Source organism: Alligator sinensis, unplaced genomic scaffold, assembly GCF_000455745.1.
Source record: "Alligator sinensis unplaced genomic scaffold, ASM45574v1 scaffold78_1, whole genome shotgun sequence".
NCBI classification, from domain to species: domain Eukaryota; kingdom Metazoa; phylum Chordata; order Crocodylia; family Alligatoridae; genus Alligator; species Alligator sinensis.
This window is the reverse complement of record NW_005842171.1, coordinates 1127589-1154880: the sequence shown is the minus strand read 5'-3', so window position 1 is coordinate 1154880 and position 27292 is coordinate 1127589. Positions and strand designations below refer to the sequence as shown.

Below are 27292 nucleotides of genomic sequence, written 5' to 3'. Positions count from 1 at the left end.
CTACAGCTGGGAACTGCATTAGCTGATAGGGCTACCAGCCACAGGTGTGGGCCACATCTGGCATAAAACCCCAGGCCCTGGGGATCGTGGCTGCCACAATCCCTAAGGCTCAATAGGGCATGAAACCGTGGCTCTGTGGGGACTGTGGGTGCCATAATCCCTAGGGCTCAGGGTTGTGTGAAAACCCTGGGCCCTGGGAATCTCAGCTGCTCCAATCCCTAGGGTTTCGGGATGCAGAAACCCCTAGGGCTGAAGAATCACTATAATAGCAATCCACCAGCCTGAGGGTTTTCCACACCTACCAGGGTGGGCGAATCATGATTTCCTCCCTCCTTTGGGGTGTGTGGAGCACCCCCCTGGCTGGGAGCCCCTCAACTGGGGTGTGTGGGATTCCCAGCCATGGGAGCCTGCTTCTTGCAAGGGGAGCCTGGGATTGGATTCCCCCTACAAGGAATAAGGTGCAATGGAATCTAATGTGTGATCCCACAATTGCACCTCCTGCCATGCAGATACAAATAGTTGACATTCAATATTCATATGCATCAGGAAAACAGATTTTATGTCCTTTTTCCTCTGGAAAGACAGGCTGAAGGTCCTGAGAAACAGGGTTAAGCAAGGATGAAAAGCAGTGGGACTGGATGCCCTCTTGAATACCCTTCCAGCCCTATTTCTCTCTGATTCTATAAAGTCACATACAAAAGTTAATTGAATGCGTTGGGTCATAGTTCCTTTTGGAAAACTTATTAAATTGAGGTCTCAAGTCTTTCAGCCCAACTATAAATCACCATTACACTAAATGGAGGCTTGCCTAAGCAGGGAGCTCCAAGTCAATATGGTAAAACACTGTAAAAGTTGAAAGAAAGCTTGCCCTACGTTCGCTTACACTGCTGGCTCAAGATGGTGTTATTTTGTGGAGTGACTATAAGCCTGGGCTTACTTTTATGAACTCTAAATTCATATGTGCAATAAATATACCAATGAAGCATATGCATTGAGTGTCCCAGCTGTCTTCACTGTTCCTCAATAGCTAGGTGCAAACCTGACCTTTCAAACCACAAACTCAGTTATATCTCTTGAAAGAGTTCTGCTTTTTGAGGAGTTTGTTGGTGGCTTCTTTTTAAAACAGCCTGTCTCACTGCAGTCTCAAATTCTTATCCAGAGGGGTAATCAGCTTGAAAAAAGTAAACACATAAGGGGAAGGGTGGGAAGAACAAGCAGCAAAATCTTCAGAACTCTAGACGTGATGTAATAAGCTAGGCCAGTTCAAGGCTGTTGACAAAGAAGTAAAGCTACCTTTGCTCTTCAGTCATCTGTTCTTCAGTTATCAGATAACAGTTGTTAGCTAATCTTGCTGTAAAATCCCAGCAGCGACAAGTCTCTATGTTGTACGCTGGTGAACAGCAGAGTGGTACAGCTTTGAGGAACATCACAATTAAAGTTATAGAAAACCCTGTCCCCACTAGGATTTTACAGCATGATAGTAATATGCTGTAGGAAACTGTAGAACACTTCTGTAGCCTTGTCTTTACTACCAAAAAAGATTAATTCTAAATCAAAAGTTATTCTTAAAATTAGAGGTGCACTGATATATTGGTCTGATATCGGATTGGCACAAATATAAAGAAAATTGAGTGCATCAGAAATCGGTCTTTTTTGCTTGATGTGGCCAATAATTTGGCTGATAAATGACCCGTGCATGTGCATAGCTGCAGCGCAGCATGTAGGCGGCGAGGAGAGCTGCATTCAGCCGGTAAGTCTGTTCTGGTGGAAAGGGAGGGGGAGGGAAGGGATATTGGCAGGGGACGGGCAGATCAAGGCCCCTGCAGTAAGGGAGAGAGTGGGGCTGGGGCAGGCACTGCCCAGGCGAGGCGGGCCACCGGACTTAGCCAGAGGGTGCAGCTCTCACTGCTGTGCGTGTCCCAGGAGGGCATGAGGGGTGTGTGCCCCCAGTCTGCATGGGGTAGGCTGCTGCTACAGGCTGGGGCTGGAGGCTGTGCCAAGCTCTTCCCGGAGTGGGCTGGGCTGGGGTGCGCTCAGGGCGGGTGGCAATGGCACTGGGAGGGAGGGTTGATGGGGGCTATGGCAAATTTTGGGGTGGCTACAGCTCCCCCATAGTCCCCCTCCCAGTGCCACTGCTGCCTGCCGTGAACATAGACCGGCCCAGCCCCCACCAGGAAGATCCTGGCACAGCCCCAGCCCCAGCCTACAGCAGCAGCCGACCCCACCATGAACAGATCTGGGGACAGACCCCCCCCCACGCCCTCCCGGGGTGTGCGCAGCAGCAGGAGTTGCCCCCCCCCCCATACTCCCAAGATGAGCCACAGCTCCATCCCATGCCCTGCCCCACCCTAGCTGGACAGCACTGCCCCACCTCCAGCCCCACTCTCTCCATCACCGCCAGAGCCTCAATCTGCCCCACCCCGTACTCTCCTTTCCTTCCCTTTCCCCCGCCCTTGCACCACAACAGACTTACCAGCATGAACGCCCATGCCTCTCAGGGCTGGGGCGGGGCATGGCAACCGTCTGCAGGCGGCAGCGGGATTATGGCAGCAGCAAGTAAGGACCGCCTGCAGGTGGTCATGGTGATGCCAGCAGCGAAGGCAGGCCAAGTGGGGACCACCCGTAGGTGGCTGCAATGGTGTTGGTGGCAAGGGATGTGGGGGTGGTGTGTGGCAGTCAGCGACCGCCTGCAGATGCTGCCGGCAGCATTGATGGCAGGGGCTCAGGGAGAGTGGTGAGTGACAACTGCCCGCAGTGGCCAATCTCAGGGGGTGCACATGCAGCCGCATCAGCAATGCTTACCAGCCGGACACTGCTCTTTAAGCTATCTGGCTGCATATTGGAAATTGGATCGGTATTGGCTGATATGCCTCCTTAAAAATCAGCTATTGGCCCCCAAAATCTCTATCAGTGCAGCCCTACTTAAAATCCCTGCCAAACACCCAGTTATCCAAAGTTCAGTCATATTTAAAAGGAAAAACAAACCACACACATCCAAGCAATATATACAGTCCCCTCTAACACATGGAGTCCTAGCCAACTATGGTCCCTCCCTGGACTCATCTTCACACTAGAAGTGAGGTGACTGTGTGAGTTCTGATTTCACTTTTAAGTGGACTGGCGTGTAAACTGTAACCATTCTTAGTGGTAAGTAACACATTTAATGGCAAAAGGAATGTCTCAAGTAATCTGCACCAAGAACGACCTAAATACTACAATGTTCTGGGGAACATTCTAAAAATTCTGAAGCAGTTTGGAGTAAATTGGAGATTTACCGAATTAACAGTCATGCCCTACAATTAGTCCAGGTATCATTGATTTAAATAAGAAAAGAGGTCACAGAACTGGTTCCAACATCTGCTGACTTCTGAGTTTGGGGACTGTTTTTTTTGTTTGTTTGTTTTTCTTTGTAGAAAAATATTTTTAAATTTCAAACATTACAAACCAGAAGTGTTGCCAAAGGACCATCAAAGTTCATCTTGAAGTGACAGTCTCCCCTCCAACTTCCAGATGTTCATGAGGCAAAGGGCAAATTTTGTGGCTTTCCTCCCAGTCCCCTACCAGTTGTCTTCAGCAGATATTCTGGAGCTCATAAATAGCAGCACTTTAAGAAGTCATTGCTGGTTTAAGTTTCTTGGTTATTGTTGTATTTTTCTTCTCATAAGAATGAGAGGACTCAGTTCCAAGTCCTTCAAATAAAGACACAGTTGCATTCCACTGTTGCAAACATCACAGGAGTGGATACATCACCCAGAAGAAATTATGACAACTCTGAAACAGGCCAGAAATATGGAACTGTGTGGACTAGAGCAGTGGTTCTCAACCTTTTACCTGCTGGGACCCATTTGCAAAGATCCACAGCCTGTCCCCACTCCCACCCCCCTGAACCTGCTGGCGCCTGACCCCAGTCTCCTGCATGCCCCACCCCCCCGGGCCATGCTGGTATCCCTCACTCCTGACCCACAGCACCCTGCATCGCCCCAGCCCTGCTGGGGGTGGGGATGGAGGCAGCTGTCTTTGTCCCTCGTGGGCTGGAGTGCAGTAGCTGCAGCAGTTCCGGCTCATGAGGGTGGCAGCAGAGTGAGTCCAGCCCTGGCACAGGCTGGAGGGAGGAGGAGGAAGAAAGGCCGATGGCACTCCCCCTGCTGTGGACTGGGGCTGCTGCACCACACCAGGCAGCCTGGTCATGGCCCTTTCCCTACCTCTCCCCACCCAGCAGCATCTCCCAGCTGCCCTGCCCCCACAAGCACAGGCACCAGTCTTGGTGTCACCAGCCTGGCCATGCAGTTCTCCCCCGACCCCTTCCCCCACTGGAAGTGGCAGGTGCCTTCCCACTGCCCCTCTGCAGCTCATGACCCTTTGAAATATTCTTGTGACCCACTTTTGGGTCATGACCCACAGGTTGAGAAACGCTGGACTAGAGAACTAATAGGAAGAAATACTAGACATATTGTTCATTACCAATGTAGGCATATAACATTTTATAAAGCATCCTGCTCTTCCAAGTCTGATTTCTCTGCAGCACTAAGAAAGGCAACCAAGTTTCTTAAAAACATAAGAAGTGCCACACTGGTTCAGAAAACAGCTCTACCCAAAACAGTTGCTAAAATAAGTTTGAATGTTAAACTTTTCCACATCTGAACATGAAGAAATACTGATGAGGTGATTCTTGAAAAGTTTTAGGCTTACTACTTTTTAGTTCACGATATTAGTTTAAGTTTTCCAATATGTTTTTCTTACAAAAGGCTTTCATGAGCAGGTTTCAATTTAAAACAAAAACTATTTCAGTCCCATGTATTTTTCCAGGAAGTGGGATATCCATGTACATAACAGAGGAAAAATGGACCCTCAAAACTTATCTGGAATGATATATTGTCTTTCTTATCAGAATTCATTATTGACCCCCTTTAGTCTTATTTTGTTTTGACCGATTTTTTTTATCCCATACGTTTTCCTAACAGATCAATACTTTAATATTCAATTTAGATCTGAACTTATGGATACACAATGAATTTCAGAATTCACCTTATTAAAATTAAGAAACTGATTTTTAGCCCTTCTATTAAATAACTTCCATGTTCAGTAAGTTTGCCCCAAAATAATATTTGGCCTTTACAGACTCTTAACATTTTGTAAATATTTTTCATTATTTGTAGGGAAAATCCACTGGGATCCTCTTAAATCTCATACTAAACCACAGACCAAAAGAGTGTGAGTGCAACTTTGTTAAAGGTAACTTTACTTTCTGAACTAGACTCAAGAACACTATACCTTAGTGCATCTGTCATCTTTTTCCCCACTAGAGATACACAATTATTAATTAATTACTTAAAAGAAAATAAATTCACCCTAAAGGAAGAATATTTTTTTCACTAAATTGTTTAAAAACAAGACAAAACAAAAATGCTCCACACCTAAACATTTATTAACTTCATGTCTTGAATTGCAAAGCTTTGCAGGGCCAAGTACCAGTTTGTGTTTCTAAAGTCTGGTTTTTAAAGGTATTGAGCATCTCCAACTTCCATTTACATCAGTGTGAGCTCAGCACCAGGTCTCAACTTCAAATTAACTTTGAAAAAAAAAAGTCTTCTGTTGACTAGGATATCTTGCCAACTGATAAACCCTACTCATATTACAGTTTCATATCAGCCAAAATTATGAGGTTAACAAAGCAGGTAGTATCTATGCACATTTATTACTTTAATAATTGGAGTAATTAAAAATGCTTTTTCTGGTATATACTAAAGGTCATTATGCATGACACAATGACTACAATATGCATGACATTCTCACAATCTATGTCCCACTATCACTCCCCTCAAGAACTTCATTGCATCTACTGGCTAGGACTTAATTTGGAGTCCAATACAACTGTTATTTGATCATCTGGACAGAGGTCTGGATTTAAGCAGATATTTCAAAGGAGTGACAGCTTTTCCATGATAATTTAACTCCTACTTTCTTTATGTCCCTTGTAATGTCTCAGTCTTCACAACTTTAAAGCATTTCCTTAACAGTTCTGTCCAAGTAAACAGACTACCTCAAGATGATGTCAGATGCATAAAGGGCAATGTAGAGCAGTCCTGTTTTGAGAGATAAATCCCCTCACCACACAAAAAACTTGAAGAGTTTAAATGCTAATGTTACAGAATATACACTTTAATGCAAAACTTGTTTCAATATCATTTTTTTAGAGCAGTGGCTTTCAACATGTGGTCCACAGACCTGCGGGGGTCTGCAGATTATGTCTAAGACAAGGGTTGTCAACCAGGGGTACACATACCCCTAGGGATACTTGGGACGGTCCTAAGGGGTATGCATGGGAAGGTAGAGAGGGAAGGAGTCTGTGAAAGATGACTACGACCAATCAAAATATGTGAATACCCACACTTACCATTCAAAGGGGTCTGCACCTCCATTTGAAATTTTTTAGGGGTCCACAAATGAAAAAAGGTTGAAAACCAATGCTCTAAAATTACCATATCTCTTTAGAAATCTCTGTTATCAGAAAGATTTGTCAAAATATCCTCCCACTAAATCAAGTAAAAATATGTCCACGTAGAAGATTAGAGCCCTCCATTTAGCCAGAAAATGGATGCTGCAGAAGTAACAAGTACAAAGTCTCCCAAACCACGTTTCTGCTTCATCACTAGGTTTTGAGGGCCACTGTTAAAAGGCAAATTAAAATTCACTCACAAGTCTATTTGGTTCTCAGGGCACTTTTACACATGCTGTGATGCATTCTGTTAAAACACATCAGAGCAGCTTCGATTAATCAGACTCTAAATCACAATGCACCAGAGTGCTACAGTGTCTTGGGTATTCAACATCCCGTGTTTTAAAATGGCAGCGGGGGCACTTTAACTACAGCTCATTGAACAAGCTTTAAACTCTCCTGCCGCTATTTTGAAACACGGGATGCTGAATACAAGAGACACTGAGGACACTGTGGTCCAGAGGAGTGCCACGCGCAGCCCAGAGGAGAGTCACGCACATGATCAGAGGTAAGGAAAGCAGACCTTACGATGGGAGGCTGAGAGTTATGCGACTCTTCAGCCTGGAAAAGCAGAGGCTCAGGGGTGATCTGGTGGCCTCCTATAAGTTTATCAGGGTCCTCTGGGGGAACGTCTGTTCACCAGAGTGCCCCAAGGGATGACAAGATTGAATGGTCACAAACTCCTCTGTGACCATTTCAGGCTGGACATAAGGAAGAACTTCTTTACTATCCAAGCCCCCAAGGTTTGGAATAGACTGCCACTGGAGGTAGTTCAAGCACCTACCTTGAACACCTTCAAGAGACATTTGGATGTCTATCTTGCTGGGATCCTATGACCCCTGCTGACATCTTGCCCTTTGGGCAGGGGGCTGGCCTCGATGATCTCCCGAGGTCCCTTCCAGATCTAATGCCTATGAAATCTATGAAATCTATTTTAATTAGAGCAGCTCCTGAGAAATGCTCTAATTAAAACGCACCTCCCCCCCCAGAGCGCGTGTATAGGCACTCTTTGTTCTGCAAATGAAGTCTGTAGTTTGTGTCAGACGTGGGTTTACAGTGGTTAGAGGTATATGTCTTCTTGCCAGAAATTTAAACCAGACTATCCATTCATTCAACTTCATGCACGTAACTGACACAAGATGAAAAGTTTTGGTCAAATTGGATTGCATTTGAATGAACATCATAAAAATTAAGATTTCCATATCACATTTGCAATCTCCCATCAGACAATCAGCAACTTCCTTGTAGGCCTAATCTTAATCCTGTTGACAAATGAACCAGTAGTCCCAATGACCCTAACAGGACAAAGATCTGATCCACTCTCGAGAAAAGTAAGCAAACCACCTTGCACATTTTCCCATGAAAACAGAATAGCACAAAAAATGACAATGTATGTTAATGCCCACGGCATGAAATGTTCTAGGATATTCCAGGTCAATTTCCTATAGACTTGGATTATTTTAACAGTGTTTACATTGGACTGGATCCTAATGGTTAACAGGCACTCTGCCTATGTGTTTAAAAAAAATTTTGATGAAGTGCAGAAAGAAATAAGACAAGCATGCCAGTGCAGGATAGTGCAGAAAGTATATGATTGCTCTCTACAGACAAGTAATGTTTACTGCTGTCATTTACTTTAGATGCATCCATTTGCAGCTAATTCATCTCTCTCAGAGGACTGGGAAGACATTAGCTCATCAGATACCATGAAGGGACATCTGATAAACTAGACAGTCACTTGAGGTTTCCTCTAGCCCTATTTCCCCTATAAGGATAAAATGAAGTAGCTCAGATAAACTTCTAAACAAAATCCTTTGGTGGCTTGTATAATTTTCCTCTGTCCCTTTACTATTTCCTTTTTGAACCTTCCTGGTTTTAAGTTGGGACTAGGAAGAGAAAAAACACCATACTGAGAGGCCCATTTTGCATTATATGTATTACAGTAACACTTGGAAGTACCATCTAAAATTGGAATCCCATTTTGCTGGTAATGAACTATAACAGCATTGAGAAAGATCTTTCAATTAACATACTGTATTCATACTATTTTCAGTCTGAGCAGGTGCACTGCAATTCTGACATTTCTGTTTTTCATATCCAATATATCGTAGGCAGCATCTGCCTTTATGGCTGCAATAAAAAATGCAACCGATATTATATTTTTTCCCATCATTAACACGAAGAATCTTTGAAGTAATTAGGGTCAAAAGCCCTTGCCTAAACAAAGGTAGAAAGCCTGGGAGGGTAAGAAAAATTTTCAGAGTGTAAAGGAAGTAGAACTGTGTTTTGCTTAGTTTTTTCAGATGAAGTCCAATGTTTGTTAGTATCTGATAAAACATGATTAGATTAACCACCACATTTAGCAAGTCTTAAACTGTTTTAATGAACATGGGTTGTAAATAAGGTATTGTATTACCCAAGTTATTAATTTATCCTGAATATGAATCAATTTCACTTTTCAGGTTCAATTTTAGAAGGAAAAAAAGGGGGGGGGGTGGAATGACACCTATGTCTTTGAATAAATTGGTGATTGCAGATAAAGACTTTGAACTATGACTGCCTTTACAAAATCCTACAAGCATTTCAAATAACCAAGCAAAGTCTAAAGGGCTAAATGCAGTAAAAATATATTTTTTAAACTCCACGGAAAAAATTTTTGATTTAGTATTTCTGCTATATGCACAAACATTTTACAAGAGTCAAGACTGTTACAGGCCTCAATTTTAGACTGACCTTGCATATAAATCAAGTGGAATTTTTATGATTCTTTTGGAGAAAAAAGGTAGACTTCTAATCAGTACCTCTAGATGTTAGTATTGCAACTAAACTTTTCAGTAAGAGGAATATCTGAATCTCTGAAACAAACATCATAATTATTCAACCTAAGGTGATATATTATAGATACAAGGTAAAACTGCCTTTTAAATGGAATACCTCTAATTTTAAGAAGATGCAAGTGAAAATTCTGTCTACAAACATGACATTTCCTAGATTGTTTAGCTATCACTGAAAGTTGGTTTTTCAGCAACATTTTGCAGCAAGAGACAAACTTTCCACATTTTGAGACCACATACAGTCTCTCTCTTCCAAAAGCACAGGACAACGTTGAAGATCAGAATTGTACTGTGGTCATTTTTCACCTATGTGAAAACACGTCAGGAACAACGTAAAGTTCCCTTGATAACTTCAAGCAACATTCCAAATTAAAAAAAAGCAGCACAGCAAGCTGCCAGTTGCCTGCAGAATTGGCTTGATATTTTGTTGGAGACAGTGCAAGCTGATCTTGCTTGACAAGTAGCAACAACAAGGTGGAAAACTAAGATGACTAGTTTTACAGGATCTTAAGCAACCCTGTAGTTTAACCATTCAAAGTGTGATTTGTTCACAGTGAGTTCTGATTTGGCCTGTTTGACCTGCAAATCAGAACTAGGGATGGACAAGCAGAGAATTAGCTCTGGGTAGTGACTTAAAGAAGGTGCCCCCTTTTACCCAGGAGTCTTTACCATGGCAGAGGAAGCCCTGCATCTCCCAGCTGCAAGTACTCCATAGACACAGTACAGCCCCATGACCATTGTGCATCAAAAGGGGAGAGGGTGGAATGACATCCCCTCCCTCCCCAGGTGAGGCTTTACCATGAAGGGCACAGTCCAGCACCTGGGGGCATGTGGGGAGCAAATGGGCACTGGAAGTGGCCCCAAGAGAGCCCATACTGCTGCCTGTCCCCCACTGGCAGCAATCCAAGCCTGTGCTGCTGCAGCCACAGGTGCTGCTAGAGTGAGGAGAACTCAGCAGGTAAGACTCCTATCCGCATCCCTCTTCTCCCCCTGCTCTCCATGGATCAGCATAATTCTCCCCACCCCCATCTCTGCCCCAGCTACTGAAAGAGCTTTCTACACTTCTGCTAAAAATATTTCCAAAATGGCATCCTTAAAGTAATTTCTAGTTTAATTTGTGTGTGTGCAAGTGCGTTTGCAAACACCTCCGAATGTGTTCATGCACGCACATACCTAGAAGTAATTTTGACATTCCAGACCTGGCTAACTCAGCCTTGTGCCCATGGGACAAGTCATCAAACGGAGCTGCCATCAGCTGAAACAGTAATTTAGGTCTTGGGTCTGTAGGCAAGGCAAGACTGGTCATAGTTGGGCTGCTGGCTGTCTCAGTCTTGAAGTTCACTTGTGCTTAATAGAGCCTCCTGTTATAATTTGCCATGTGCAGAATCTAATTATTGAATTCATCCCTCTCACCACTGCAGGGGGGGGCAGACAGTGGGGGGCAGATGCTGTGGAGGTCAAGCAGCTTGCCCCCTTCTTGTGCCTCCCCCATAACCCCCTAACTCTACCCTATGCCTGCCCCCCTGCAGCCTCAGGCCCCCCTTCCCTCCCCCTCCTACTCATCCTCCCAGCCTCTGCTCCTTCCTCCTATGCCCTCTCCAACATCTGCTCCTCCCTCCCTCCCCTCCAGCTTCTGCTCCTGACTTCCCATCCCCTCCAGCCTCTGTTCCTCCTTCCCCCACTCCCCAACTTCATCCTCTGTTCCACCCCCACCCTTCCAGCCTCTGCTCCCCTCTTCCCTTCCCCTTGCTCCACATGGCAGGCTCCATCCCTGCTCTAGCCTGGGGCACTAAGCATGAGCCCCAGCCCCGCTGCCATAGCAGCCATGTGAGCTGCCAGCTGATGCCATGGGGCCAGGCTGGAGCCATGCTTAGTGTCCCAGGCTGTAATGTGGACTCCTGGTGCAAAGCAAGGGTAAGGGGGTGGGATAAATACTCCTGTCTTTTTAATGTACTTTTTCTGTACAAGCATTACAATGGTATCAATAAAATTTGATTTTCATATCTAATACCTCTTATCAGTATGTTTATCTTCCTGAACCTAAGAATTAATACTAGTTATCAGCAGGGATCCTGGTTTTCCTCAATAAAAAAAGAAAATCACAAACCACCCATAGCCCCTGCCTCCCCAGCCCTGCCAGAGGGGGGCCCTAGCTGCCAGAGCTATGGGGCTAGGGGCCTGGGTCTGCAGCCCCCTGCCCCCAACAGAAGGCAGTGGCTGCCACAGTGGAGCAAAGCCCATTCCTTCTTCCCACCCCCCCTGCTGCCTGCTGTGGACTTGGGCAGGAGGGACAGCTCCCTGCCGCTGTGCGCGCTCCCGAAGGGCAGGGGGGACCTGTGCCCCCCAGTTCTGTGTACAGGGCAGGGGCAGGATGGGTGCATTCTGTTGGCTTGGGCTCCCACCCTGCTGCCCTCCCCCGGGGTCTCCGCAGTCTGGCAGACACGACTAGGTACTGCAGGAAACAGTGGAGCTATGCATGAAAGTTGCTTGACATTGCAAGCTCCGCACTGCCTTAGTGATCCATCTCTCATGCAAGCGGATGCAGTGGGAAGGGCAACACATGGTTATGTCACTCACTGCAGCCCCGCATGCATAGGCGACATGTTGCCAGGGCAGTGCGGAGCTCACAGCTGCAAGCAGCTTTCGAGCCTGCCAGGCTGCAGAGGCCCTGGGGGAGGGCAGCAGGGCAGGAGCCCAAACCCACAGTGCACACCCACTCCACCCTTCACAGATCTTGAGGAGTTGGCCTCACCCCCTGCCCCCTGGACAAGCTGCCTGCAAGCCCTGTCCCACTCCCCACAGGGGCTCTGTGGCTGTGCACTGTGGCCCTAGGCCCCAAGCACTGCCCAGCTGAGCAGCAGCATCCCCAGCCCCAGCCCTGCTCAACTCTCTCCTTATGGGGACCTCAATCCCCCTCTCACCCCCCAATTTACCTGTGGGAGCTGCTCTCCAGGCTGCCTGAGGTCACATGCATGTACATGGCTCCCCCTGCCTGACTGCCCTCCTCCCGCTCCCTCCAAGCCCCCTGCAAGTTGGAATTCTGCCAGCCTGCAGAGGGCTCATTGTAAAACTGCAAAATCCATAGGTTTCTCTGCTAAAATGAGAAATCCAGGTTTTACTCCAGTAAGGGGGGAAATCCACATTTACTCCATTTTTCCATGGGAAACAGAAAACCCAGATCTCTGGTTATCAACTAATACCTCCTCCCTTTAATTTCAGAATTCAGTTATATTTGAAGTGAACTGGCCAATCTTCATAGACACATCATTAAAATTATATATTTTTTCTTTTTTTCCCCATTAGAAACAAACATTTTGAAAACTTACAAGACCACAGGATAGTATGAACTTCCAGATATTTTGATAACTAGATTAAAATTAAAATACTGCAGGCATCTCCTGTTAAATCCATTCCCTTAATTCAGTTTTTTGTGTGAACTACAGGTTTCTAAATAACTAGATAATCTGTATGTTCCCTTTCTATGTTCCTCTTTGTTATAAAAGTGATAAGTAACTCCTCACTTACTTCCTTTGGGCCCTTTATTCCCTTCCATCAAAATCATTCTTTGTCAGTGACACACCTTTCAACTGCCTGTCTTCAACTAAGTTTGAGGCCAGATAAGCAAAAGATGGTATTCTATTCTTTTCTTGTTATCTAAGCAGCCATTTTTTTTTCACCTACAGGGCAACGTTGGTATTTCCAAACCCCAAATTCTATGGCTGGGAATGTAGCCCTACACATATGAACTACTAGGCATGACTACATAGGCTGCTTCTAAACATGTTTGTAGTGCTGCAAAGTTTGTAGCACTATAAAACTAACAAGTGCTATAGGCAACCACATATTAAGAGCCCCCTGGCTGGAGTGAGGCAAATGCACACTCTCATGCCAGGGGGTGAGAGAGGTCTGCTCCATGCCTCTTCACCGCCCCACCCCCCGGAAGCCTATCAGTGAACTGGACAGGCTCATTGACAGGCTGGTGAGCTGCTGACCTCTCAGGCAGCCCAGTCAGTCTTGGACTCCCTGGGAGCCCTTTAGAAGTCCTGACGCTTTAAAGGGCTGCTGATGTTTGAGCACCAGCAGCCCTTTAAAGTTCCTAGGCTTCAGGCAGCAAGGCAATGGGGCTCCCTTCAAGACTTTGGTGCAACCTGGAAGGCATCACTGGTATTCCTGGCTCCCAAGCTATGGGTGCACACTTTAAATGGTCCAGCAACCCCACAGTCCAGTAGCCAGGAATGCTGGGGGCCAAAGATCCAGCTCCTGGGTATAGATGGATTAATGCATGGGCCGGTGGGGCCAGGGCCCAGGGAGCCCTGCCAATCAGGGGCCACCGGATGCCTGGATTCCTGTGGGAAATGGTTGTTCTCCCCTTGAAGGAGGGCAGCATTCCATCCTGCAAGGGGCTGCTTGGAGTGAGATGCAGGAGGCACTGCCTGAATGCATGTGGCTCAGAACACAGCTGGACAGCAGCTCCCTACAGGTAAGTGTATGGTGGGGAAGAGGTTGGGGGTGCTGTCCAGCTAGGGGGGTGCATAGGACCCAGGGCTGGGGTGAGGAGTGGGATGGTGCCACAGGCAGCTTATCTAGGGCATGTGTACACACTGCACACATCCCCAAGGGGAGGCATGGGGGGGCATGTGCCTCCCCAGTTTTATGCGTGGGGCAGATGCAGGCTGCCCGCTGCAGACTTAGGACTGTGCACTCTGCTGCCTTTGCCCCAGAGAGCCCTGAGCCCGCAGCAAGCAGCCTGCATGTGCCCTCACCCTGCTCGGATCTGCTCTGGTAGTGGCAGGGTAGGGGGAGGGAGGATGGGGAGCAGGGAGGAGAGGTGGGCATGTGCCATCCCACCCTTAGCCTGGTGAGGTCCACTTAACCTCCCCTGTGGACAGGGGTGGTGCCATGTAGCCATGCAGAAAATGACCATTTGGATGACAGGAAAAACAGAACGCCATCCAAACATTTCTTGGATAGTTGCAAGACACTTCTCACTGCTGTAGGGATGTGGTTTCAGAGAACAAGATGATTTTCCTCTACTTCTAAAACTAATATTTAACTTCCTTTATAGTAATGAGTCAGTTAAAAAAGTCTAAGGACTATGGAGGACAAAGCTGTATGCAAACAAAGAATCTACTGGCTTTCCAAGAGTCAAGGGCTGATCCCAGCAGTTTTTGATACAGACAAATTAAAGACAAAAATGTATCTCTCTTTAATTCAGTCCTCAATCATGCTGAATATCTAGGCTCCAATCCAGAATTTCATGTTTTTATTTTACTTGATTACATTTCTCAGTTATTTGATAAAACCTCTTGTTTTCTTCAAACTATCAGTAACACAAGTGCTAGCATGACACTTTTAAAGAAACCACATGAGAACATTTCCATGCTATGTTTAAAAAAATCTCTTTTTTCAAAGCACTGCAGACTTAGTTTAATTAAGAAAGAAAGCTGCAATTTTGCTCTTAAAATGAATGCAAATCAAGCACACTAGAGTTTACATAAGTTGTTTAAAAGTCAAAGTAATTGGAAATTTGATACATGTCAGTTTTGGCAGGTTAAGGTCATATTGCTACCAAGGTAAAAGTATAAGCAATGATGGAATGACTCAACTGACATTCAATAAATAAAAAGTTAAATGTAACCTTTCTACAGTGTTGTAATTAGAAGACAATTTTTCATTACACACTCCAGAAACATCAGGTGACTATCCAGTTTAAGTGGCTCTTTTTGAATACAAGCTACATACTTAGGCTACAGCCAATATTGTGATCTAAGCCTCTGAGTATTTGAGAAGCTAGAACACTCATTAGCAGAAAGAATTTAGGCATCATTCATAAACACTGGAAACCTGTTATACAGATAACCTTGTTAGATCAAGTTTATCTTTTTCCACAGTTACATGCTTTTAAATCAAGCCTTAACACCCCCCCTCCGCCTGCTGCAAAAAGAACAACAAAACCAACCAACCAAACAACTCGCCCCAGAACCCTCCCCACCCAACAAACAACAACAAAAAAGATACATGGCTGGTAAGGCAAAAATTCCAGCTACAACCTACATCTTGAATTATATATAGGCAGGGATTTAATTTTCCTCCCTCAATCCCTTTGCCATATCACTCTTTTTAAACAGTATTGCCTATAAAGCCTACGAGCCTATTTATTCAAAACATGGGTTCTTAAAATTAGGCTTTTGGAATCATCTCTAAGCTTAAATAAAGAATCTTATTTTCAGGAGTCCAGAGCAGGAACAACTACAATTACAGTCATTGCTAAATAAGCACCTCCCAGCAACAGCATAATTACAGGTGGGGGAATGGGGCACTAGCCCCAGGCACCACTCTTGCCAGCCTAGCCATTGCAAATGCAGTCAGTAATGTGTTAAACAAGGATTTGCTTGGGATGATTTGGAAAGGGATGATCCTGACCCAGGCAGGCGGTTGGACTAGAGCAGCATTTCTCAACCTGTGGGTTGCAACCCAAAAGTGGGGCACAAGAATATATGAAAGGGTCGCAAACAAACTTTAAAAACTGATCTCCTTTAAAGGAGAAAAATGTGGGAAACCATGGACTTTCCCTTGCAGGCTGGCAGAGTTCTAGCCTTCAAGGGGCTGCTTAGGGCTTCCAATGCCCCACATACGCACCCCCTGCCCCACACACTGGGGGCTTGGGCATGGAGGCACGGGGCAGCAGGTCAGGAGTGAGGGGCATTGACAGGGTCAGGGGTCTGTTTCCTACTTAAACTACTTACTGGTTCTGGACTGGCTAATATTTACAAATGGGTCCTGGTACAAAAAAGGTTGAGAACTACTGGACTAGATGACCTCAAAAGGTCTCTTCCAGACCTACTTTTCTCTGATTCTCTGATTGATCCTATGATCTCTAAGTGAAAATGTCCTTCACAATCACAAAACTAAAACAAGACTTACCCGTGTGACAGTTTAAATACTGTTAAATATGGAATGATAACATGGATTGACAGGGTTAGATTTCCAGACCTGAAAAAGAAAAATCCAAACTAATATTATGTACTTGTCACTGAAATTGCTACTAAAATGTTTTGTTTATTTTATAAAATAAAAATAAAACCCTTCAACTGTCTCAAAGAGTTTTTCTCTAGATTTTCTCTATATTTTTCAAAGCCAGCTGGAAGATCAGTACACCCAATTCCCATTCATTTTCATAGGAATTGGGCACCCATGTCTCTTAAGCAGCTTGGAAAATTTCAGCTTTAATATCCAACTGATACAAAGTTCAGGGAAAAAAAGTCTTATTAACACCACAATACATTTAAATATAAAACATGTTAAGAAAAAAGGTTTGGCTTATCTTTTTAAGAAGCCTATAATTTATAGGACAAATTGGAGGGAACACTGAGGAACAAATGTATCTATTATTGCTGTTAGGTCTTTGTTTGATTACATTTCACATGGCAGCATTCCTTTCTTTTTCACCATTTCCTGATTTTCAAGGGCTCTACTGTGCAGCCTTGACATTGTACAATTTAAGAGATTTTTAATTTAATTACTATAATAAATTACTACTGATAAATTACACGATAATTGCAATAGACTGTCTCCCAAAAGATAAAATATGTTAAACGCTCAATCCTTATTGGGAACAGAACCTAGAAGCCTTTACTGTATCCACATGCCTATGGAAGGACTCAATAAATGAAAAGACAAAACAAAAATAGTGCCTTAGATTAGCTGAAGTCTTGCCTGAAAAGATAAACCTCACAGCATGCTCTGAATATTAACAAACTTGATGGATAAGAGTGCCAGACTCTGCAACTTGCTCAGTCAACTCTGGCCTAGGAGTAAATCTTTAACAAGTAAGAATGCTACTGCCAGTAAGTGAATACTAATCTCCCATACTACTGAAGAACAGAGAAAATTACTTGTTTCCATACTATAAAGTTTGTTCAATGCCCAGCAAGCATTTACCTCTGCTCCCCATTTACAGTACGGTTGCATGAAGCTTTGGTAACCGACTAGATTTGGAGGAGATTCGGCCCGATTCAGCGTCTGACTCTCCAAATCCGAATTGAATCGGGAGACCCATTAAAAGGTCCGAATCAAATCGGAAGCATCCGAATCAATTCAGAAAAGATTTGGAGAGATTTGGAGATTCAAAAGGCAGGCTTGCAGGAAACAGAAACTGAGAAGAGGGAGGGGGAGGAGTGGGGGAAAGACTGCTCTGATATTGTCATCTGTAGTTGGCCAGTGACTGTGATCTTTCCCTGAGTTCCCTTCCAATCACAGTGCTCTGGGGGAGGGATGTAGAAACAGCATATAAGGCTCCGTGTGTAAACTGATCTGTTTCTGTGTCTTTTGTGAGCTGTGTCTGTCTTGCAGCAGCAGCAGCATCTGAAAGGTTCAGGCTTGGTAGCACTAACTAGTCTCTTGCTATCAAGTTGTATCCAATCCTTTCCTACTTACCTTGCCTACCATCCCTTTGTTATCCCTTTCAACTTATTCTTCCCCCCAAATCCTCTTATTTGTTCTTCTTAGTCTGTCTTCCCCCCCCCCCCGCACAAAAAGAAATCTTTTTTCCCTGACAGTGTATCATCATTGTGCAGGAAAGCACAACATATACACACACACGCACACTTTGCAGCACACCAAACATGAAGCGTGCTGGAAAGGCAGGTGCCAGGTCTTCTGGCAGGGGAGGGAGACAGGGCAGAGGGAGAGCTGCAAGTCCCCACTCCCCGCAATTCTGCCACCTCTTTCCTGGCAGCGATGAGTCTTCTGCTGCTAGTGGGAGCAAGGAGGTGGGAGCAGTGTCTGCAGCTGCACCACTTCCACTAACAACAGTAACAACCACCAGCACCAGCATGACAGTCTCCACCCCAATTTCAGTCCCCAGTGTGAACCTTCCAATTCCAGAGGAGGAGCTGGAACTGAAAGCAGAGAAGCTGAGTGCCATAGCTAAGGAAATTCTGGGGAAGGAGGGGGAATCTGAATTTGTGCTCTACACCCCTCAAAGTTCCCCTCTTCTGGAAGGCTCTTAGGAGGAGGTTGTGGGGGCAGGTGGCTCAGCTCCTCCTCTTGTTGTACCTCTGCCTGAGGAGTGGGGATAAGGCAGGATCCCCACCCCCAACCCAGAAGTGAGTGGGTAGTGTAGTGTGGTATCATTTTGAGGCGGCAGATCATCCCAGGTATGCTACCTGCCAGCACTGCCAAAAGCAGATCAGTCGGGGCAAGGAGGTGAAACACTTGACCACCATGGCAATGCTGCTGTGTCTCAGGAGGCAGCACCCCCTTGCCCTTGTTCCTCCTCAGCCTGCCCAAAAATAAGTCCCCTCCAAAGCCCCTATCCCCAAGAAGCAGAGGCAAGCCACCCTGGACCAGTGGGGGAAAGGCAGAGACAAAGGGCTGTGCATTTCCAAGTGAGCAAGGTCATCCAGAGCATTGGGGAGATGCTTGCTCTGCATGGCCAGCCCTTCTCCTTTGTTGAGTGTCCAGGGTTTAGATGGCTCATGGCCCCATCCTAGCAAGTGCCCGCACGCACCACCTTTAGCAGGACAGTGGTGCCCTTCCTGTATGAGGCATGCAGGGAGTACTTGAGGGAGGAGCTGCAGAAAGCAGGGCCGCAGGCAGTTTTGCATTTCACCTCAGACGTCTGGAGCAGCCAGGGTGGAGATCATGTCTACCTCTCTCTCACAGGGCACTGGTGTGATCAGTCAGGGCGTCAGTGGGCTCTCCTTCAAGTGGAGGTGATGGATGAGTCCCATATCACAAGGGAGATCATGGTGGCCGTCAATCACATGGTGCAGGGGTGGCTCATTGGGCAGGGCAAGCTCACCCATGGGTTCATGGTCACTGACATGGGGCCAATATGGTCAAGGTGCTGCAGGATGGCACACAAGTTCCACCTCATAGTCAGGGATGCCTTGGAGGGGAACAGGGCTCCTAGTGACAGTGCCATTACTACCACAACCAGCCAGCTCATTTCAAAATGCAGAAAGGTGGAGGGCTACTTCCACCAGAGCATCAAGGGGGGCAAGATGCTGAGGGACAAATAGGCAGAGCTGAGCAACCCACAGCACAAAATCATGCAGGATGTGGAAACTCAGTGGAACTCTACATACCTGATGCTTGAGAGGCTGGTGGAGCAACAGAAGGTCCTCCATGAGATGGCCTTGCTCGGGAAGATTGGGATCAGCGGCCCCCTTAACAAAGCTAAGTGGGATACCATCTCCCAGATCTTGGTGGTCCTGAAACCATTCCTCAAGGCCACCGAGAGCCTCAGTGTTGGTGATACCCTCCTTATCCAGGTGATCCCCATAGTGAAGGAGCTTGAGAACCAAATGGAGAAGTTCCAGGGGATCAATGTTCCTGGCTGGGGCAAGCCACTGTCATCAAAGGTGCAGGCACCAGTGAAGCGGCTGAAGGAGGGCATCAAAAAATGGCTGGATTAGTTGCAGTCCAATATGGTACATGTGCTGGCAGGCAAATGTGACCTAAGAGTGAATGGGAGCATCTGCAGCAGCAAAACCTTCAATCACTGGACAGAGGTGCTGGTGAACAGAGTCAGGGAGGCAGAAGGGCAGAGGCAGGGGGATGTGGAAGAGGAGGATCCACTTTCCCGTGCCAGCACTCCAACCACTAGCCAATCTCCTCCACCACAGCCAGTGCCAATGTGGGCCAAGGGCATGGCCTCACTCAATGTTGGAGTCCAGAGGCACCAGGCCCCACTATCTGTCACTGGACAGAGGTGCTGGTGAACAGAGTCAGGGAGGCAGAAGGGCAGAGGCAGGGGGATGTGGAAGAGGAGGATCCACTTTCCCGTGCCAGCACTCCAACCACTAGCCAATCTCCTCCACCACAGCCAGTGCCAATGTGGGCCAAGGGCATGGCCTCACTCAATGTTGGAGTCCAGAGGCACCAGGCCCCACTATCTGGCAGGTAGCACAGAGGCCTCGGTGGCTACCTATCTTGCTGAGGACGTGGAGTTGCTGCACTGTGACCCCTTGGCCTATTGGGCAACCTGCAGCCAGGTGTGGCAGGATCTGGCCACGGTTGCCTGGGAAAACCTGTCCTGTCCACCGACCAGTGTTCCAAGTGAGAGGATATTCAGCATTGCTGGTGATGTTGCAACACCCCACCGCACTCCTTGGATCCTTGGTTTGGTGGAGTAGCTGGTGTTCCTGAAGGTGAAACTCCTCCTGCTGGGGTTCCCCAAGCAGACAGAGTGAGTGCCACCCTCCTTACCCTCCTGCCACCTATTTGCTTTTTTAATTTGCTTTCAGAACCATTTAATGCCCACTCTCAGAGCTGGAGGAGGCAGTTTAGTTTATCACCAGCCAGCAGGGGAAGAATGTCTCCCTGCTGAGCTCCTGTGCCAGGAAGAACTTGGAGGTATGGGCTGGGGTTATGGGGAAGGAGGCAGCCCCAGGTCCTGGGCATGACCTAAAACTGCACTCTGCCAAGGTAGGGAGGCCTGGTGGGACTGCCGGTAGGGCGGCAACCCCAGGAAATGCCAGGACCGCAAACCTCCCTGGTTAAAGATGAGTAGGGAGCACCTGATAACCTCCAGCCACCGCACACATCCACAGTCCTGGATGGGGAAAGCCCAGACCTGTAAGATGTTTGAGAGGTCTGAGGCTTACTGGTTGCAGTGGAGTTGAGGGTGAGAACAGGCAGGCGGCTCAGATCTGACCTGAGATACCGTTGACTGGGCCATGCTGGGGCCAGGACCCAAAGGGGGGCCAAAGGGCCAAGGGTGCACCACAACAAATGCCCAGAGCAAGAGGCTCAGGACTCTGACTGGCCTGAAGGCAGGGCCAGGGGTTAAGGGGGAGTCCAAAGGTCCTAGACAGGGGACCAGAGCTGGAGGGGGTGAAGGATGTCATCTGTGAGGCATGGGCCGCACAGAAGGGAAGGTACAGAGCTGTGAAATGGTTGTCACCCCTAGACATCAGAAGCCTAAATGGGCAGCCTTCTGCCTGGGTAACATCTGAATCAGTTTTCCATTATGGCATGGCAAAAGAAAGAGGGGTAGGCAGTTGGCCCAGAAACAGGTGGGTGAGCCAAGATCTAATCATTCCATCCAGGACAAACACACACACCAACTGCAGATGCTTCCTCAGCCTGATGGAGGGTTTTTAAACTCGAAAGCTTGCAAAGAAGAATTTCTCCAACTATTCAGTTGGTCTAATAAAAGATATCAGCTTGACTCAAAGAACCTTGTCTGCCTATGTCCATAGAGCAGCATGGCTACAACCTACTCCCCCCTTAACACACACACGTGATACGAGTTTTACTTTCAACAGTTTGAGGTGCACTTTCACAGAAACCCCTGCACTTATCTCCTGAGGGCATGAAGCCTGCCAAGTTTCAAGAAGGGGCTACCATCCCTGCTGTTTTCATCCAAATCTGCAAAAAAATGACAGTTATAGGTATTTTAGTTATTCCACATTATAGTCTATGGCTGAATCATCGAATAGGCACCAAATCTTTGAATCCAATTCAGCTGAATTGAATTGGGACAGTGACTTGAATCACCAAATCAAATCACTGTTCCTCCAAACTGGCTAAATCTGAATCGAATACTTGCTGCTTCGCACAGGCCTAATTTACAGTAAGAAACCATAAGACATTTGTATAGTTGTGGGAACACACGTGATTATTATAATACACATAAAAATAGAAAATTAATTACACAAGAAGGAGAAGGATTTTTGGGAGGTGATACCTTTTACTGGATGAAATACAGCTAATCCAATAAGTTACCCTCAAAAAATCTTTGCCCCTCACAATTTCTGGACCATCATGGCTACAATACCACTCTAACACAGAGGTGTGAAACTCACTCCAGGCCTTGGGTTGGATCTGATTCTGGGGCCAGGTAGCAGTATGGATCTTCTGGGGGTGTCGCTGCATAGAGCCACATTAAAGTAGCATGAAGACAGAGGCATGCATTGGTGTGAAGCCAGGGTAATGCAGCAGCATGGAGCTCTGGCAGGGCAGTGGCACAAAGCTGAGGGTATGCATAGAGCCATGTTCGCATAGCAGCACAGAGCTGGAGACAGGAGTATGCAATGATGTGGATGTGGACAGGATTATGGGTGGTAGCCCCCTGGCTCCACGTTGCTGCCCAAATGTGGCTCTGTACAGCTGCATGCCCCCACCTCTGCGCCACTGCCCAGCCAAAGCTCCATGCTGCTGCACATCTCTGGCTCTGCACTGACCCCATGGGCCCTGACTGTGCTACCTGGACGTGGATTCATGCCACTGCATGCCCTCAGTTCCATGCTCCTGCCTGCCAGCGTGGAAGTACAGCCAGTTGACAGTGCTAAGGGCATGTGGCAGTGTGGAGCCAAGGATGCTCACTTCTTGTAACTCACCAGTGAGCTGGATGCAACAATTCCACAAACCAGATCCAGCCTGTGGGCCATATGTTTCACACCCCTGCCCTAACACTACCATTATGTATGTAAAAAGCTGAATTTAACAGTCTCATCAGTTCCCATGTGTACTTGTCAGGGCTCTTAAATTCTTCATGCATACTTGGTCACATCAATATTCTAACCTACTATGTCTGAAAGTGATACAGATTATAGCACCATATGAAGTTGTTAGGGAAGGGGATAAGATAGATAAGGGGGCGGAGATAAGAGGCTGCTAGGGTAAAGTCTCAGATGGTTGGAAAAAGGCAAATATTGTGACCATCTTGAAGAAAGGGAGAAGGAGGATCTAGGGAATTCTAGACTAGTCTGACCTTGATACCTGAAAAGATCATGGAGCAGATCCTCAAGGTATCTATTGTGAAGCATCTAGAGGAGAACAGGATGATCAGAAACAGCCAGCAAGGAATCTTCAAGAGCAAGTCATGTCTGACCAACCTAATTTCCTTCTGTGAAAAGGTGACAGGCTCCATAGATAGGGGGAGAGCAGTGGATGCAATGTACCCTGACTTTAGCAAGGCTCTTGAAACTGTTGCCTATGACATTCTCATTAACAAGCTAAGGAAGGGCATATTACCTGAAAGTACTGCAAGATGGATACATAGCTGGCTGGATCACCATGCTCAGTGAGTAGTAATCAATGGCTCAATGTCTAGTTGGGAGGAGGTATCAAGTGGGATTCCCCAAGGGTTTGTCCTGGGTAAAGTATTGTTTAACATCTTCATTAATGATTTAGATGATGGGACTGGGTGCATGCTAAACAGATTTGCAGACAAAACTAAGCGGGGTGGAGTTGCACATACTCCAGAGAGTAGGGTTTGTGATCTAGAATGACATGAACAGATTAGAGAAATGGTCTGTAATCAATCAGATGAGATTCAACAAGTGCAGAGTCCAGAAATTGAGATGAAACAATTGCATGCACAAATACAGACTGGAAAATGACTGGCTAGGCTACAGTACTTCAAAGAAGGACTTGTGAGTTATAGTAGACCATAAGCTGAAGATGAGCCAGCAGCATACTCTTGTTGCAAAAAAAGCCAACAGCATACTCGGTTGTATTAACAGGAGTGTCACTTGCAAATCAAGGGAAGAGATTCTTTTGCTCTATTCAGCGCTGGTGAGGCCTCACATACAGTACTGTGTCCAGTTTTCAGTCTCACACTTCAAAAAGGATGTGGACAGATTGCAGAGAGTCCAGCATGACTAATGAGAAAAGGCTGAAAACTTTCAGGCAAGGACTCTGACACACCCAAGGCTGGGAGCAGTAGTCAGCTTCAGGGGCACATGGAGCCCTTGAATCTAATGCACTGCCAAGGCTAGGACCCCTGATTAGCTGATGCCTAGATACACATGCAAGTTAAGGCATGGGAACCAGCCAAAGCTATTACATAAAATATGCAACAACAAAATGTGTAATAACTTTGTGACTTATTCCTTATTTTATTGCACAATTCATTTCTTTAATATACGTGATCAGATTAGTACTTGATGTGATGGCCACCTGATCTAAGGTAACTCAGGATGGGAGGAGTTAGTAAGGGGGAGATCAGAGAGGCAAGTAGGCTTTGGGGGAGATTGGGAGGTCCATAGGGATATCAGCAGAGAGTCCAAGGAAGGGATCAGGGAAAAAAGGGGAGACTGAGAGGGATACAGTGGATCAGGGGGTGCAGACAACATCCACAGGAGAGATTGGGGTGGGGCTAGTGGGATCTGCAGAGAGGGTCAGGGCATTCAGAGGAGCAGGCAGGGTCTGCAGCTGGGACTGGGGATAAAGGAAAGCAGGCAGATTCCATGGGAGGGTAAGTGTGTGTGTGGGGGGGGTGACCCCAGTAGGATCAGGGGTGCTCATAAGGTCTGCATGGGGACTTGGGAGCTCTCTCCTCCACCATCTGCCAGGACCAGGGGCTAGTTTTAGGCCCTTGCCCCTTTCACTCCCCCAGAAAAACCACCACCTGACCCAGCAAATCTTCCCCACAATCCCTCCCATCCCTCCCTCAACTGGGACTTGTTCAGCTCGCAACATTGGCAAATGCTGGAAAAATCAGCATTCGGAGCAGCTTGCGGGATGGGGGATTTGGTGGGCTCAGGGGGCAGGGGAGGGAGAGGCTAGTTCATGGTGGGGGGTTGCTCACTTGGGAGTGGGGAGAGGGGCCAAAAGAGGTAATAACAGCCCAGTTCCAGGGGGGCTGGTAAGAAAAGGGCAGCCCCAGGGCTGAGGCTAGCAGTTGGGCTTTCCTAGCCCTTGGGCTGTGCTGGGAACTACAGAAGTTAAGAACACTTAGGTCAGTCTAAAAATGGCCAACCCAGTCGAAGTTTGGTTAGCTTGGAGGTATGGTTAACTTAGATCAGGTCAGCTATTTTTACACTGATCTAACCTTTCTGGAACTTCTGTGCCATTTGCACTTAGAGCAACATAACTAGGGAACTAAATTAGGTCGGGCTGACATTTTGAATGCAGTGTAACCTCCCCAGATGTCTGTACACATTCACTGTCACTTCATTATTAGCTAGTAGAGGCCCACCGATACATTGGTGCCATATCGTATTGGCACTGATATAAGGAAAACTGACGTTATCCATAATCAGCTTTTTTTTGGCTGATGTGGCTGATAATGTTGCCAATAAATGCCCTGTGCATGTGGGCAGCTGCAGCACAGCAGCGCAGGCAGCTAGGAGTGCAGCTCAGCAGCGTGGAAAGGTGGGTGGGGGGGCCAGTAGGGTGTGTGGGGGGAAGATCGAGGCCCCTGTGGTGAGGGAGGGACTGGGGCTGGGCGGGGGCAGAGGGGGCAGGTGCTGCACAGCCAGGGTGGGGCAGGAAATGCGATGGAGCCATGAGAGGCTTGTCTGAGGGACACAGTTGGGGGGTGGCTCCCGCCGCTATGCACATCCCAGGAGGGCATGGGGAGTGCGTGCCCCTGGATCTGTGCATGGAGCTAGTGCAGTTGCCACTGTGGGCTAGAGCCGGGGCAGGTAAGTGATTCCTGTATCAAACCCATGATTTCTGGCCAAACTAAGGATACCTTTCTACTAAGATATTCATGTTGATTTAAAGCCTTCAAGCTGCACAAAATTGACTATGTCTAGGTAAGTTTTTCCAATACAATATTACCCTCAGTAGCCTTGCTAAAATCCCCACGGTTGCTGCCCCTGGTGGAGCTACCCCAGAGTTAAGGGAAATTTTTCATAATGATGCCTGGCATAGATAGTTCCCCAAATGACTTTTATTTTAAATTAAGAATCCTCCCTTCAGTCTCAGATAAAAAGGATGGAAATCAGAGTAGAACCATAAGCATGAATTATATATTACTATAGTATTCAAAACAGCTCACAGAAGAAAAGCACTCAGTAATGGGGCATGATAATGTAAGATTGTAGAACCTATACATTTTACAACCATGTTGACAGGTTGGCAAACATAGCATTTAATCCAGGGGTGATCTGATAAAGATTTTTTGGGCTGATACTAATGTCCGACTACTAATAAGCCATAAAGCCAATACCAATCCGATTGCCGATATGCAGCCCTGCCCCTGACCCAGCTCCACTCCTTCCCTCACCCCACAGGGGCCTTGATCTGTGCCCCCCCATGCCCCTTCCCTTCCCCACACTCCTACCCCCAACAGATTTACCAGCTGGACACTGCTCTCCAAGCTGCCAAGCTGCACTCCTGGCCACATGCATACATATGGCATTTCATAGCAACATTATCGGCCACATCAGCCAAAAAAAGCTGACTGCCGATAATGTCAATTTTCCTTTTTTCGGTGCCAATATGATATGGACCGATGTATCAGTGCACCTCTAATTTAATCCCTATAGTTTAACTGCAAATGAGCATAGGTTAGGTTTCCATTTTTAATCCTAAAGATGACTAAAGATGTCCCCCTGCCTCCTGGCCTGCGGGGGATCCCCAGCAGGGCCGGGGGGGGCAGAGATTGGGGGCCCCCACACCTGTCCGGCAGGTGCCCGTCTTAGGGCTCTGGAGACACAGGTGAGGGAGCTCTGGGAGGAGGTTAGCAGGCTGAGGGGTATCAGGGAGGCGGAGGATGAAATTGACAGTTATTTCCTTTCCCTGCAGGACCAGGCACCTAAGAAAGAAGCATCCCGGGGAATGCCCTCCACAGCAGAGTGGCAGACGGTCACATCCAGGACCAGAGCTGCTCGCAGCGAACTGGTACCAGTTCCTCCAGTACGACTGGAGAACAAGTACGTGGCCCTGGCGACCCTGCAGGAGATGGAAGGAGAGGAGGACACCTTTGGGCAGGAAGCAACACCACATTCTCCACACTCCGAACAGGTCAAGAGATCCAAGCGGACCCAGAGGAGGAGGCAACGAGTGCTCGTCATAGGCGACTCCATCCTCAGAGGTACGGAAGGGCCCATCTGTCGCCAGGACCCCTCAACACGAGAGGTCTACTGCCTGCCCGGAGCAAAGATTCGGGACGTGACGGAAGTAATCCAGGCCATGATTCAGCCCACCGATTACTACCCCATGGTCCTAGTCCATGTGGGTACTAATGATGCGGCCAGGAGAAGCCCCGATCACCTGA

General features: G+C 47.0%; 1 protein-coding gene across 5 annotated transcripts in view; it reads right to left on the bottom strand.

Moving 5' to 3' along the window:
* The window catches only part of PRKCD (protein kinase C delta), a 174993-nt gene that overhangs the window by 101342 nt on the left and 46359 nt on the right, over window positions 1–27292 (bottom strand). For 3 of the 5 annotated variants that reach the window (XM_025206767.1, XM_006025871.3, XM_014520971.2), the window contains exon 2: window positions 16255–16323. The exons of the other annotated variants lie outside the window; for them this stretch is intronic. The gene's annotated coding sequence lies outside the window, so the exon portion shown is untranslated. The remainder of the gene's footprint in view (window positions 1–16254; window positions 16324–27292) is intronic. 5 annotated transcript variants of the gene reach the window in all.